We start from the raw sequence: 16,041 nt of genomic DNA, 5'->3' as shown, positions 1-16,041 counted from the left end.
AAACATTCCAAAGTAGCAGAGGGAGGAGAGAAAGAGCGGAAACGAGAGGGATCATAGGTTGCTCTAATGGTGGCAAGGAGGTGAGCGGTAATGACCCAAATGAGCGCGGAGGAGAGTAGGGAGTGAGATGATCAGGTAGGGTGGGGCGAGTCCATGGATAGTTTTGAAGATGAGAAGATACTTAGCCCTTTGTTTCATAGTTAGCCAGCCAATCTGCCGATGGACAGAGGAGGTAAAGGTAAAGCGATAAAGGTTGAAAAATTGTATGTTACTCACCATAGTGATTAACGTGTTCCTAGTCCATAGTCCCCTCCATAGTCCACTTTCATCCATACTGTATGGGCGTCCCTCGCTAGGGACAGGAACCAGATCCTTTTTTCACCAGAACATTTTTTTCTCCCCTTTAAATTTAGATGTGTGCAGGGGCACAGCCGTGGGAGCATGCCCTCCCATGACTCCACCCACCAGTGCTACTCCTCAGTCCCCTTGGACGTGTCGGCTATATTACCATTGCCTAATGACAGATTGATTAAGGGGGAGGATGGTGGGACGTATGGAGGAAAGGGGACTACGGACTAGGAGTATATTAGTCACTACGGTAAGACATGCATTACTTACCGTAATAGCATTTCTGATGATTGTATCTGCTTATATTCACATGCTGTGCATATGGTCCGACATCCAGTGGTAACCGCAGAGTATTGCATCTGGTCTTTCGGGGACCGAAAGGGGACGTCTGCATAGGCATGCCTGTAACACTATCCCTATCATGACATGTAGTGTAGCCAAAATCCCTCACGCGCCGAGGTCCCTCCGATTGTATTTTTTCTGCCATGAGGGAGCCCAAGGCTATTGTGAGTGAGTACATGAAGAGAGAAAGTAGTAAGACGTCTATGTTCCTTCCACCCCGAGTGGTGAGGTAGGGAGGACGCATGTGAATCCAAACAGATACAATCATCAGAAATGCTATTACGGTAAGTAATGCAGGTCTTCTGATGCTTGTTAATCTGCTTAGAATCACATGCTGTGCATAGCCTAGCAAGCAGTACTCGGAGTTGGAGGTGGGTTGTGAGAAGGAACAGTAGAGAAAAGGTGTCGTAGTACTGCTTGTCCCACCCGAGAATCAGACCTAGAATGAGGGTCTAGGCAATAGTGTTTTGTAAAGGTGCGTACAGAACTCCAGGTTGCCGCTTTGCAAATAGACTCTAGGGGGAACATTTGCAATGACTGCTAAGGAAGCCCCAGTGCCCCGAGTAGAATGTGCTCTATGCTTGAAGGGCAGTTCTCTTTTAGCAAGAGAGAAACATTGTGATGCATTTGACAATCCACCTTGAGATAGCTGAATTAGAGACAGGATCCCCCTCTCTACCAGCTGCCACTGAAACGAAAAATTGGTTTGTTTTCCTCAGTGGTTTCGTTCTTTCCAGGTAGAACATGACTGCCCTGCGCACATCTAGTGTGTGTAGACTTCTTTCTGCCATGCTAGTGGGATTCTGGAAAAAGGTAGGTAGTTCAATCGATTGGTTCACATGGAACCTCGAGATGAATTTAGGCTCGAATCTGGGATGAGTACGCAGAACTACCTTATTCCAATGGACTGTAACAAAGGGGTCTAGAACAGAAAGGGCCTGTAGTTCGCTAGCCCTTCTGATAGAAGTGATAGCCACTAGGAAGGCCGTCTTATAAGTAAGGTCTTTTAGACTTGCTTTATGCATTGGCTCAAAGGGAGATCCCATGAGCCTGATTAAAACCACGTTTAGATCCCCATCCAGGAGCTGGGTGAGAAATGGGAGGATAAATCCTCTTAACCCCTTCCATATAGGCCTTAATCACCAGTATCTTCCGCCACAACACCTTTTGTTGTGATGTGGTGTAGGCTGAAAGAGCAGCCAGATGAACCTTTAAGGAATTGAAGACCAACCCTGTGTCCAACAATTGGGTTAGGTACAGCACAATGTGTGTGGGTGAGCAATCGATGGGACTGACGCCCTTGGTACTAACACCAGATGACAAAACGTTTCCATTTGCTGGCATAGCAATAACGGGTGTTAGGTTTTCTAGCTTCCCTGAGTATGTCCATGCACCTCTGAGGGAGCTCTAGGTGTCCAAACTATGTGACCTCATGAGCCAGGCTGCTAAATTCAGAGTTTGTGGGCATGGGTGTCAGGTCTCTCCCCTGTCCTGAGACAACATGTTGTACGGGCAGGGTAGTTTTACTGGTGGAGAGAAGGGCATCTCCATTAGATGAGCGAACCAGGGTTGGCGGGCCCACATGGGGGCCACCAGTATCATGGTAACTGGTTCCTGGTGCATCTTGTGCACTATCTTGTTGAGAAGGGGACTCGGGGGGGGGGGGGGGGGCTTGGGGGGAAAGCATAGACAAATTTCCCTGACCATGTTATCCAGAGACCGTTCCCCTTGGAGCGGTTCTGGGGGTACCTGGAGGCGTAGTCTTGGTTTGGGGATTCTCCTGAGTCGTGAACAGGTCGATCTCTGGGAAGCATCATTCTGCGAACACGTTGGAAACTATGTCTTCATGCAGACGCCATTCGTATTCTATGGGCAGAGGGCAATCTCTGCTGAGCACGTCTGCCAGAAGATTGAATTCACCTGGAACATGTTGGGACAAATGCAACATCTTGTGTTTGAGAGCCTACATCCAATTGTTTTCGGACAGCTTGGATAGCCCTGGAGATTGAGCGCCCCCCCCAGTTTGTTCAGGTAATAAATGGCTGTAGTGCTGTGTGAGAATCAGCACCGTCTTCCCTTGAAGTTGCATCTGAAAGGCCTTTAATGCCTTGAACACCACTAATAGCTCCAGCAAATTTATATGGTTGGATGCTACTTGTGGGGACCACACTCCATTCGCTGTCTGCTGAAGCAGGTGAGCCCCCACCCCGTGAGAGATGCGTCTGTCATAAGAGTGGCTTCCACTGCAGGTGTGGTGAAGGTTTTCCACTTCAAGAGGTTTTCCCTTGACCACCACTGCAGAGAGAATAAGGGCTGGTGAGACAACTACCAGATCTTCCCATTGTCCGCTGGCCTGACACCACTGGCTGTTGAGCCACTCTTGCATGGGACGCATGCGCAGCCGCGCGTGGGGACCAAGTATATGCATTACTCCATCATTCCTAGCAAACGCATGGCTTTGCGCACTGTCACCTCCCGACTGGCTACATAGTAAGGGATTTGAAAAAGCATGTTCTGAACCCTTTCGTTGGAGGGGAAGACAAGGCCGTCTTTCGTTCCGGATTAGAGCTCCCAGAAATTGTTTTATTTGACTGGGGACTAGACTGGATTTGTTCTCGTTGATAGAGACACCCAGACTGAATAGAAAGTCTACAGTCTTTTGGGTTTTCAAAAAACATGTGTCGTAAGAGTCCCCTGTTATGAGCCTGTCGTCGAAGTAAGGGTAAACCCGGGACGGATAGTCTGCGCAGGTGAGCTGCTGCTACTGCCAGGACCTTTGTAAACACCCTTGGCGCTGAGGTGATGCCGAAGGGGAGCACCTTGAATTGGTAATGCCTGTCCTCTATCATGAACCTTAGATATTTCCTGTACGCTGGCAATATTGAAATATGAAAGTATGCATTTTTCATGTCCAATGTTGCCATGTAGTCCCCCTGTTTCAACAGTGGGATCAACTCCTGTAGCGTTACCATGCAAAACATTTGAGGTTTTATGAACTTGTTCGCTGGGCGCAGGTCTAGAACAGGGCGCATGGTGAGGTCCTTTTTGGGTACAAGGACGTACACTGAATAAATACCCTTGTTTACCTGAAGAATAGGGACGGCTTCTATGGCGTCCATCCCAGCAGCGCTTCCACCTCTTGATTCAGGATCTCCAGATGGTCCGGTGAGAGGCGCCGTGAGCACAGTGGTCTGAACTGTGGAGGTCGGGCGAATTCCACGCAGTACCCGTGGGCGACCGTCTTTATGACCCACTGGTCTGAAGTTATCCCCTCCTATGCTGTGAGGAAAGATGTGAAGCGCTCCCCCTCCCCCAACCGGGATGACATGGGAGGGGACCTGGATCTGATGGTCAATTCTGACCAGAGGTTGCGGCTCCTCTAGGATTGGAGCCTCTACCTCTGGCTTTGCCGTGTCGTTGATCCCTTGGTGGGTAGTATGTGGGGCTTCCTCATGTTTGTCCAGCATTAAAGTTTCCTGTGCTATAGTTGTTCTGACTTGCACAGGACTGCCCTTGAAAGGACCGACGAGAATGACCTCCCCTTTGTTGGGGAAAGGTTTTGAGCAATCTGTTGCACGGACTTGAGTCTCATGCTCTTTTTTGGCCATTTCCAGGGCCTCATTGACCGCCTTTCCAAAGAGATTAGTTTCTTTAATGGGTTTGTTGATGAGAGTGGCCTGTGTCGCAGGCTTGAAACCTGAGTTACGAAGACAAGTGTGCCGCTTAAGTAAAGTGACGTGGCTAGAGACCTGCCTGCTGTCTCAGCAGTGTCCAGAGTGTTCTTTATTACATTCTGGTTTACTTGTCTGTCTTCGGCCACAATGGTGAGAAGCCTGGACCTGACTCCTGCCCGTTTCCTTGTGGTAGTCACTACCAAGGAGTCGAGGGTGGCGTGCCCTTTAATGTAGAGGGTCCGAAGGAGCTGGCCGAAATAGCTTTTCCACTCTTGGGTTCACTGCCCGGGTCTGAGCTGGAGACACCAGGGAGGGGGTGTCATGATGCCTACCCCCGGGCATCCAGACCAAGTCCATCAACCCCGGAAGCAGGCATCATGTTACCTGGAGCAAACCCAGCAACCTCTGTTAGGGGCTATCTGGGTACAGTCCTGGCGCCTATGGCGCCAGGCTCATGGCGCCAGGCTCATATGTTAAAACTTACCTGAGGCAGACCATGCTGCAAGGGATCCAAGCATCCAAGCCCATGTGAGGCTTGAAGGGACTATTTTATCTTAGGGACTATTTTGTTACTCGGGTGTGGCTGTGGAGGAATACTTACCTGGGACTACTTTGAAGGCTATTTAAACCACGCCCGAAGAGCAGCACATGCTTCGCGTTATTTTGCATCCAGCAGCGTAACGCTCACCCTGTCTGCAATCAGCATCCAGCATCCTGCCACGCCCGCCTCGAGTCCCGAGCGCCTAGAAAGAAGGGAAAGAAGAAGAAAGTTTAGAACAAGAACTTTACTGGATTTCTTACCTGATTTCGGATTCAGCGCATCTTCAAACCAGAAACAGACTTCATTTTAAATGCGTCGCATCGCCTGCAGCAGCGCAGCGCCATACTCACCGTTCCTCGCAGCATCTCTACGATCCGGTGCTGTCTCCATCACCTGGTTGCCGCATTCCAGCGCCTAAGGGGGACAAGAAAACAACAAGGTGAGCCAAGGGAACAAACAAGGACAATCTCTTGCCACCATATGCTTACCTGATTTTACCGCAGGAGGTATTATCCACCAGCACGCCAAATCTTCCTACGCTGCACCTGCAAGAAAAGAGAAAGCAGCGAGTTAAACCTTGGCATCATTTACTGGACAGTGTTACAAAACACAGACTCTTACCTGAACGCTTTCAGTTGCCACAAGACTATCATCTTTTGGGTCTAAGCTGCAAAAGAAACAAGGAATTGGACAAGAGTGATTAATCGGACATTTTGAACTCATTAGAACTACATACTTATGGCCTTTCATCCGGAGGTTTGGAGCCAAGATTTGTCCAGAACTCTTCCAATATCCCATGAACGCACCCCTGCATTCTTCGCAGGATGGAGAGCTCATCATACAAAACTATAAGGTGAGCTTTGTGAAAGGGAATGTCAGAAGTGATAAGTGGGGACGCAGTGAGGTGTTAATACTCAAATCCACGGGTGGCTAATTCCCTTTCCCCGTCTTTAGGAGACTACTTCCACGGGTCAAGCAGACAAAGCTAGGTGGGCCAGTCCAGTCAGTCATCTCTGCACTACTCATCACGGTGGTGGAGACCGTGGCTGTCCAGTTCCGCTCGACACCCCTGTGGGAGCCAGGTGATCGTAACAGGGGGCCAATCTTTTTTTTTACAGAATTAAGGAGGGGAATGGCCTGGCTTGAGGTGGGTTTCTCCTTGAGAATGTCCTCCGCAAAGTCCTGCTCGGGTACTGCTTCTTAAGTAGTGATTTGAAAGTGATCTGCTGCCTTCCTTAAAATGGCATTGAAGGCCATTTGGTCGTCTATAGGCAAGGCCTGGCGAGCCGGGGTGGACGGAGGAGAATCCAGGCACAGAACATCAGTGTCCTCATCTTGCTGGGGGAAGGTCCATGGGTCAGTCTCTACTTGCTGGGTTTCTTCCTAATTGCCTTGGTCCCCGCGCTGCTAGTAGGACCTGGAAGGCCCCTCCTACTTGGACGCTTCCAGGGAAGGAGTCGCCCTTGCAGGGTGCAGAGAACAGGGCACCTACCTTAGGCCTGGTCTTCCTCCTGATGTACTCCTTGATGTGCTCCGGTGGCGATCTCGAGAAGAGCTCCCTCAACCTGGCCAAGCGGTTCTTCAGCGAGCGCGGGGGGACCGTGTCACAGGCCCAGTAGGCATCCCAGTCGTGGTACTCGCCAAGGCACCATAGGCAGAGCGCGTGTGGATCTGATGTGGGGAAGGAACACTCGCTGGCTGGACAACTGCTGAATCCCGCCGATGAGATGTGCCGGGGAGGAGTGTGGCACCAGAGGACAGAGTACTTAGAGTCTGAATGAAATTAGCTATATGGAAAGAAAGGGAGAAAAGATTATCCCTGGGGAAGTTGTATCCTGGTATTATGAGTAAAAGATGCGACCACAGCCTAAGGTGAAAGAGGTGCGCTCCCGTCGATGCGGAAAAAAGGACAGAGGAGTGGCTCCAGTGGGCAGAATCAGGGAGCGCATGCTCCCCGGGCTGCGCCCCGCGCATATCTACATTTAAAGGGGAAGACAATTCCTCTGGTGAAAAAGATTGTTTCCCGTCCCTAGTGAGGGACGCCCTTACAGTATGAAGGAAGGGGACAGTACGTAGGAGTAGTGTGCAGACAGACAAGTTGATGACTTTGTCCAGAGGTTAAAATTCAAAGTTGGGAAGGCCATAGATTAGACCTGCACAGTAGTCAGATATAGAAATGACTAAGGAAAAGATTAGATGTTTAGCAGGGTTGAAAGGAAGAAAATGACAGATTTTTCCGATATTGAGGCGGTTGAGCCTGGCTGCAGTGGCAGATTTGGAGATTAAGAGCGAGAAGGTGTGCGATTTATGAGCGGAAGCAGAATAAGAAAGGTAGCCAGGAGACGAGGAGGAGAGGAAGAGGTAGCCCGTTTGACTGGGAAGTAGAGAACTTCAGTCTTGGTGGAGTTGAGCATGAGCGAGTGAGACGCCATCCAATATTGGATGGCGGAGATAAAAGTTTGAACAGTTTGACAATAGATTTTCTTCTCCTTTCATTCCTTATCCGACAAACTGAGTGTCGTCAGCAAAGAGTTGATGGGTGAAGCCATAAGAGGAGATTAGGGCGCCAAGAACTGCAGTATAGAGAGTGAAGAGAAGTGGACCAAGGACAGACCCTTGGGGAACTCTAACATTAACTGGGTGAGTGGAGGGTTAACACTGTTCCAGGACACCTGAAAGTGTTTGGTGGCAAGGTATGAAGCAAACCTAGCAAGGGCCTATCTCCAACGCCCAGTAGAGATAATGTAGAGAGATCAGAATGGTTGACAGTATTGAAGGCAGCAGAGTGATCGAGAAGAATAAAAATAGATGAAAGGTTTGCATGCCGAGGAAGAGATGAAGTTGCTGACATTGAGGAGAGCTGTATCGGTAGAATGCAGAGGTCGGAAGCCAGATTGAAGAGGGTCCCAGAGGATGTGAGTATCAAGGAACTGAGTGAGTCGACTGAATCCGACTCTCTCTAGGATTTTGGAATAATGTGGTTGAAAAGAGACAGGTAAAAAGTTAGCAGGACAGTTAGGATCTAGACCAGGTTTCTCAAGTAGAGGGGGATGACAGTAGTTGTCTTATAGGATGAGGGCAAAGTGGCAATGTTAAGAGAGGAGTTGAAGAGGGAAGTAAGATGTGGAGCAACACAGGGAGCAATGTGCTTCACAATGTGCGGGGACAGTGGGTCAGAACGGGCACAGGAAGGGTTAGCCTGGAGGAGTAGGGCAACGATCTCATCACGGTGGTGGGGGCAAAGGAAAACATAGTAGTGGGAGAGGACGGTAGGAGTGGTGGAGAAAAGAGCAGGAAGGGGATAGAAGGTAATTAGCGAGGGTATTGTGAATGGTAGACATTTTAGACACAAGTAGAGAGCAATATCATTTTCAGAAAGATTAGAAGAGGAGGTGGATTTTGGAGGTGAGAGGATCGAGTTGAGAGATTTTTGGAGGCACCTAGGAAGTCATGTTTGGAAGAGCCAAGAGTAGAGGAATAGTTCTGAAGAGCAGTGCGATAGAATTGGAGATCCGAGGAGTGTCCTAACCTTTACCAAGTGCAAAGCTTTTCTGCATTTTTGTTTTCAGGGTGCGGAGAGGTGCAATTCAGGGCCATGAAGAGGAAGATTTAGTTTTGAGTGTAGTAAGAGGGTAGTGAGAAGAAAAGGGAACATAAAGAGTAGTGTTAAAGTTAGTGAAGCCTTCAACAGTGGATGGAAAGGTGAGTTCAGCGTAGGAGAGAGAGAGTGGTGTAGATCAGAGAGGTAGTTAGGGAGTTTGGAGAAGGAAAACATGCACTTAGTAATAGTTGAGTAGATGAGAGTGAGGAAGAGGCAGGAGTGGAGATTGAGGAAAGGACAATAAATTGATCGGAGGGAGAAGGCATGGTGGCGATATTAGTGGCCGAGAGTTGAGGAGATGAGAATAAGATCAAGGGAGTTTCCATTTGAATGGGTGGGCAGAGAGTAGACTGAATAGAGTGAGTGGTCAAATAGAAGAGAGTTAAAGTGAGTGGATAGAGCAGCAGGGATGGGAGGTTTAAATCACCAATGCCCATGAGGTGGTGACTGGGAAGGAAGGAGTCAATTAGTTTGGAGATGTCAAATAATTGATCTACCGGACCAGGAGACTGGTAGAGAGAGATAATATGTATGTCATATGGGCAGTGATTGTGGAGATATAATATTTGAATGAGGAAGAATTAGCAGGAGATGGGGGAGTAGGATAGAAAAAGTTTTGAGGATGAAAAGTTATACACTGCCAGTGGGTCGGGAAGAGTGAGTTAAGTTGTAGAAGAGTGAGTGTAGGTGTAGACAGGGTCATTAAGGGTAGCAAGGGTTGCAGAGTCAGAGGGAGATACCAGGTTTCAGTCGGGGTAATGAGGTCAAGAGAAGGAGCATGAGAAAGGAAGAAGTGGGAGGGAAAGGAGGTTTTTACTACATCCAAACTGTGCACTACAAAGAGTAATCGAAAGGTAGTGAGATGTAGAAGCATAGTGACATTGAGTGAGAAATAGAGGAGCACTGGGGATAGATGCGAGAAGAGGATATGTAATGGAAGTTAGGCTTGGAGTAGGTTTTGTGAACAGAGTACTGTAGCGAGAAGAGAGGTGGTGTCGAGAAGTGATGATAGGGATGCAAAGAGAGATGATATGGTTCTAAGCAGAGGAGAGTGAAGGAAGACATAGAAGGGAAAGGAAGAGATTGCCTGAGAAGTGCAGAGAAGGTGCAGTGGAGAAGAAGCAATTAAGGGTACTTACAGACAAGTAGTAGAACACAGAAAAACAAAGGCTCATATGCAAAGTGGCGGGTCAACACCTGGTCTTCAACCTTCACTGTTCCGCCCTCAAATGGGACGCCCCTAGGGAATTCAGAAGGGATGACCCTTGCTCTTGTCACCTGAAGACCTAGTCCATCAGTGGTTGTGATGAATGCAACAAGTTACTTACCTAGTGCAGTTCTGAAAGTTCATATCAGTTCTATAGCCACATGCTGTGCATATTTCAACATTAAGTAGCGGGACCCGTAGCTGAAAATCGCAAGTGTAGTCCATGAGGGCTACAGGAAATCCCACAATGCCTCAGACTCTTAGGCAAGAGTTGAGTATTGTTCTACAACTTTCTTCACGTTATTTTGAGCAACAAAACATATTTTACATACAACCTACACTTCCAAGCAACCTTGGGCTGCTGATTGGGTTTGTTCCAAACAATAGAACACTTAATGTCGCATGATTTTTTTCATCCTTTACAGTGCTTGAGTGGTTGTTGCAACTCCCCATCTGGGTGCCATATGTTACTAGTGATCGATCTAAATTAAGTGCACTTCACCTCGCCCCCTCTTCGCCCCAGGCCTCTTGAGCACATTCTGCTTGCAGGCTGATGTCACCTTTCATTCAGGAAGTATATCAAGCTCAGCCAAATTGACAAAAGAGAAGGACAGTCAGCAGGCAGAGGAATGCGATCACTAGACACCTTCACAATCCAAGAACACAATTACTAGGAGACGGACCCAAAGTACCCAGAAAAGGTGCTGACTATTAACTTGAAAAGAGACCTTGGAAACTGTTGAAAAGACACAAAGTCACGCCAACTCTGATGGGATGCCCTGGAGGCATACCTGAGTCAGTCATCCTAGCACAGAGTGCTCTAGTGTCCCGCCATCTGAGGTCTTAGGTGAACATCTTTGGGAGTACCTCAAGGGAGAAGATTTCCTGCCCAGAAGAGACCTGCCTCTTCTACCCCTCCTATCCCTGGGTACTACCAAAATATGTGGGAGGACTCCCTCCCTGATACCAAGTTGCCTTTGAAAGACTCAAGCAGCATTGTCAGGTGGATGGTGCTTTGTCTCGAACCATTGGGTCCGGAAGTGCAGAAAGGTGATCCTTGACCCAATGGGAAGAAACCAGGCAAACTGGCCAAAGAATGCTCTGCTTTTGACAAACATGATGAAGCAGACCACTTTAAGCCTGTTTGGGGAGACACTAAATGCAGGAAATAGTGAGGTCTATTCCACCTGGGTAAAGAGGGCCACATTCCGACCTGTTAAACCCTGTATGATTCTGTTAGGCAGAATTATACGCAGCACCCTTTGGGAACACTACACACAACTAAGACTACAAGTGACAGTACAATTTCACCTTTGGTACAAGCCTGTACTACACAGTTATAGAGGTAGCAGTAGCGGAGCAGCCAGACTTATCTCAAGAGTAAGTGAGCAGTACAAATAGCTATACAAAGGACAGCAATTACTATGATTCAAGCAAACACTGACTCAAGGTTCCTAAGTATTTATTTACTCAACAGTTGTATAACATTTCACTATTGTAGGCAAGTTAAAAGTCACAATCATAAATACACCACATCACTTCCCTTAAATTTCAGACAAGTTAAGCTCACAAAATGAAGAGGGAGCAAAATGGCACTCCAGCAATTTAAAAGGGAGGGAAAGACAAAGTTATTAGAGATTAAGCAAAACCAACAGGTAAGTACTGGGGGCAATTGAACGAGAGAGGCTACAGTGAGGAGATCAGATAGAAAAGGTTTAGGGCCAAAGTCAATGGGTCAAAAGTCTTTTGCTCAAGATCACACAGTTCAGAGTAGTTTGCGGTAAAGTTTGCGGCACAGATTCCGTACGAGGTTAGTTGGTAGAAAAGTTAGTTCAAAGAGAAGAGAAGGACAAGCTCTCGGATTGGAGAAAGATTTCAAACACTTTCACCGCAGTTGAACGAAACGGACAAGCGGATTTGCACAGTACATTAAAACGAAGAGGGAGCTGTAGCTGAGGCGGACGTTCCAGGTGGTTTCTGCAGGCTCACGGTTCCTGAAGCGACTGTCGGACTGATCAGAAGTAGGAAGACTGGAGGGTCCTGCGCCACCCAAGGAAGAAACCAGCAGCAGAGCAAAACAACAAATAAAAGGTGCGCTCCTTAAAACCCAAGCAGGGTCCGACCTTCCTGGCTATCCGGCCTACTGTAGCTCTGTACAGCAAATTCGACCAGACGACGGGTCCTGGCTTGTATTTTGGGCGAACTGGTTGGTGCCACCAGCTCAAGGGAAGAAGTTTCCTGGAGGATCTTCTCTGTCGTCGGATTCGGACCTGCAGCAGGGCTTCACCGGGCAGTTCAGTCCTGGTAGGGGTCCTCTTCTTTCAGTTCCTCGTTGGTTCTTTCGTTCCAGTGGCAACTCTGCCTTTCCAGTCCCAGAGACCTGCTTTTTATGCAGTTTTCCCCCATTCATACAGCCTGGCTGTCAATCACACAGCAGGGTGGCTGGCCTGGCAAGGCCAGCCCCCTTAGCCAATCAGCCAAGAGAGACTTGGGTTACTAAGGCAACCCATGGCAGGGGTCCGAAGATACCTCCCTCACATCCTGCCTACCTAGACTATCAGGCGCCTTAAGAAGGGCTTCTGTGCAGAAGCCCACAAGAAGACAGTGAACAAAGGAGTCATCCCCGGTTTGGCGCGCAGAGTAAAACACGAGAAAGAGTAACAAAAACAAATGGTGAATAAACCCAGTGGAACCAAAATAAAATGTATTTGGTAAAGCAGGTTTATGTTCGAGGCTACTGTAATAGCCTGGAACAATATCACGTTTATATAATATAATCGCGGTAGGAAAGTTAGGGTAGATACCACTGCCACCAGCCAAGTCTTAAAATTAAGGGAGCGAAACAAGGCTCCAAGAGGCACAGACAAAAAGGGATAAGAGTTAACCCTTTCCAATACTCCATGTAAGATGGGGAGTACTGGGTCTGTGGTTTAAAGTAACTATATAAAGTTAATGGCAACTTTATCTGTTTCTGGGGGACAGTAGTCAGCCCCAGAAAAATGGAGTCAGTGGGAAGTCTCAAAGACAACCCTATGTCACTGCACTGAAGGTGCTGTGTAACACACAAAAAGTGGCGCACATGGAGTAGGTGAGGATCCAGTGCCCAAGATCACACAAACAGTGATAATACACACAGCAAAACACATCTAAGAGTGGGAAAAAGGCTCACACTCTTACCAGGTGAAAAAAAAAATCCTAGAAATCCAGCAAAGCTGCTGAGGGACTCAGTAGGTAAGGGAAATTAACCATTTATGAGAATTCTCCCTAACAGATTCACCACCCTCACTCTTCTTAAGTCTCAGCCTCACCACAGTTGGAGGAGTATCTGGGTCTTCAAAGGTGGAAGAAGAATGATAAAGAAGGCTGAAGCTTAAAAAGAAAAATGCCCTAGGCTTTCCAATGATGCAACAGTGGCCCTGAGGCTATATCAGGCCCCAGAGAGCCAAGCATTTATTTCTAAAAGACATAATTAAAGATATAAGGACCCAAGGAAACATACAAATTGTTTGTGGCCCGCAAATGGAGATGTTGGGTCCCTTTGACGAAGATCAAAGACCTATATGAATGGGCCCAGGACGCAGGAGAAACCAGTGGACCTGCAAGTCTTGCCAGGCTGGGTGCAGAAGAACAAGTTACTTTCTTACCTGGTAACGTTCTTTCGATGGGATGTTCCAACGACATATTCGACATCTATGACAGATAATCACCACAGCTGTGCTGCTTCGGAAAATTTTCGATGTCTGCGTCCTGTGTCGATGACGTCGATACGCTGTCATCGAGGGTTTCCGTCGAGCCAACATCACTGAATGTTATAAGTAGGACGCACAACGCCCATAGCCTCAGTTGTAATTTTTTCCCAGAACGTGTGGCACCAATCTTCTGCCAGAATGACTACAGAAAGCCTTGCGGAAACAGAAGCTGCAAACGCATAAGAAATTCTGTAGAGGGCCAGGTAGAGAGGGAGCGATGTGGAATACGTCGTCGGAACATCCGATCGAAAGAACGTTCCCAGGTAAGAAAGTAACTTGTTCTTTGAGGGGATCGGTTCCTCTGACGTATTCCACATATATGACAGACTCCCAAAGCAGTAACAACGTAAGGAGGTGGAATTTTAGAATGCCCAATCAAATTTCAGAATAGAGGACTGCCTTACCAAAGGCCAAATCTTGCCCATGGATACAATCCAGGGAGTAGTGTTTGACGAAAGTATGGACAGGGGCCCATGTGGCTGCTTCACAAATGTTACGAATGGGAACACCCCTCTGCAGAGCAGTGGAGGCAGCCACACCCCTAGTAGAATTGTCCTTACCCGCCAGATGGTAGCATTCCGAGATGTTCAAGATAATCCATCTTGACGAGGTCTGCTTATTAACAGCTTGACCCAAACGCCTTCCAGCGTATCCTACAAAGAGCTGATCGTCCACTCTGACCCGGAACGTGAGATGTAGAAGCTTAACGCTCTCCTAGGATCCAACCTATGGAGCCGGATGCAGAGGAGGATAGAATGCCAGAAGAATGACCTTCTGGCTTAAATGAAATTCCGACACAACTTTCGGAAGAAAAGAAGGACAAATCCTAAGGACAACCCTGTCCTTATGGAACACTGTGATGGGTGGCTTAGCGGATAGTGCCTGTAACTCACTCACTCTGCGAGCGGAAGTAACCAACTAAAAATACAGTTTTGAAAGTCAACAGTCTCAAAGGGCAAGAATGTAAAGGCTCAAACGGAGCTCCCATTAGGAATTTTAGAACCAGGTTCGAATCTCAACCGGACACCTGGAAAGATGACGGTGGGAACACATTAGTGAGCCCTTTCAGAAACTGACAAATAAAAGGCATCTTAAAATAAGAACTTTCTTCAACGGTACAGGGACTTTGTTGCAGGCCTTCTGGCCGAAAGCAACACCTCCATCACGTCTTCAGGGAGGTCACAATCCTTATACCTCAACCTTTCAGAGGCCAAGCATGAAGGTTGAGGGACTTGTCTCCTGGATGGAGAACCAGACCCCCCCCACTCCTGTGAGAGCAGATCGTCTCGGTAGGAAGACGGCGTGGAGGGCAGATTGAGATGTTGAGAAGGTCCGGTTACCACGTTCTCCTGGCCCATGCCGTAGCAATGAGGATCATTCGGGAACCGAACCTCCGTAACCTCCGCAACGCTTGCGGAATGATGGGGACTGGAGGAAACGCGTACCGCAGAGGGAAGGACCACTCCACTACGAACGAGTCCCCTAAGGCTCCTCTTGGAGGAAATTCCTGCGAGCAGAATCTTTCGCACTTCCAGTTGACACTAGTGATGAAGAGATCCACTTGTGGGGTCCCCGAAAGGGTAAAGATCTCCAGAAGAGTCTAATGCGCCAGCTCCCACTCATGGGAGACCGTGCTCTGCCTGCTCAGAGCGTCGGCCGCCATGTTTTCGTCTCCGGCCAGATGAACTGCTGAGATCGAAATTTCCTGCTGGATGGCCCAGAACCAGAGCTGCATCGCCTCTGCACAGTGGGAGAGACCATGCCCCCCCCTTTTTTGTTGAGGTAGTGCATGGCCACTGTGTTGTCCGTCAGAATCAGGACATTCTTCCCCCGCACAGCCGGCAGAAAAGCCTTCAGGGCTAGCCTGACGGCCCTCAGCTCCAACAGACTGATATGGAGTCTGGACTCCGACAGAGACCAACGACTGCTGACTGTCAACTCGTTGGCATGAGCTCCCCATCCTGTGAGGGATGAGTTTGTCACGATCGTCACCTCCAGCCAGGGTAGCCAAAATGGAGCACCCTTCATCAGATTGCCTTTGATGGCCCACCAAAGATGATCCTGGGCGACTGAGGACGGCACCTGAATGGGGTCCGACATCCTGCCGAAGGACTGCGACCACTGGAGCTTGAGAGCCCATTGCAGAGATCTCATCTGCAACCTGGCCTCTGGCACCAGAAGAATGCAGGAAGCCACGAGGCTGAGCAACCTCAAGAACTCGAACGCCAGGAGACTCTGGGCATGTTGAAACTTGTGCATCATCTGCAGAATGTGATGAGCCCTCACCTGAGGAGGCGAACATTGCCCCAGAGAAGTGTCTAGCACTGCTCCGATGTACTGGAGCTGCTGGGTAGGTGTCAAGTGGGACTTCTTTAAGTTGAGGGAGAAGCCCAGCTTGTGAAGGGAGTGGCAGGTGACTGACAGATGATCCAGGACTTGCTCAGGAGAGGGCGCCCTGATCAACCAATCGTCCAGGTAGGGGTAGACGTGAATCCCCCCTTTCATGAGATACGCTACCACCACCACCATGAGCTTGGTAAAGACCCTCGGGGCGCCGGTCAATCAGAAAGGCAGTACCC

The 16,041-nt window shown here is 48.6% G+C and overlaps 1 protein-coding gene across 2 annotated transcripts in view; it reads right to left on the bottom strand.

Annotated features, from left to right (window-relative positions):
* The window catches only part of ASH1L (ASH1 like histone lysine methyltransferase), a 2,936,548-nt gene that overhangs the window by 140,975 nt on the left and 2,779,532 nt on the right, over positions 1-16,041 (bottom strand). The gene's annotated exons all lie outside the window — the stretch shown is intronic.

Source organism: Ambystoma mexicanum, chromosome 1p, assembly GCF_040938575.1.
Source record: "Ambystoma mexicanum isolate Mex_15411 chromosome 1p, UKY_AmexF1_1, whole genome shotgun sequence".
Taxonomy (NCBI): Eukaryota; Metazoa; Chordata; class Amphibia; order Caudata; family Ambystomatidae; genus Ambystoma; species Ambystoma mexicanum.
Note: the sequence above shows the minus strand (reverse complement) of the source record. Positions and strands in the feature narration are given on the sequence as shown.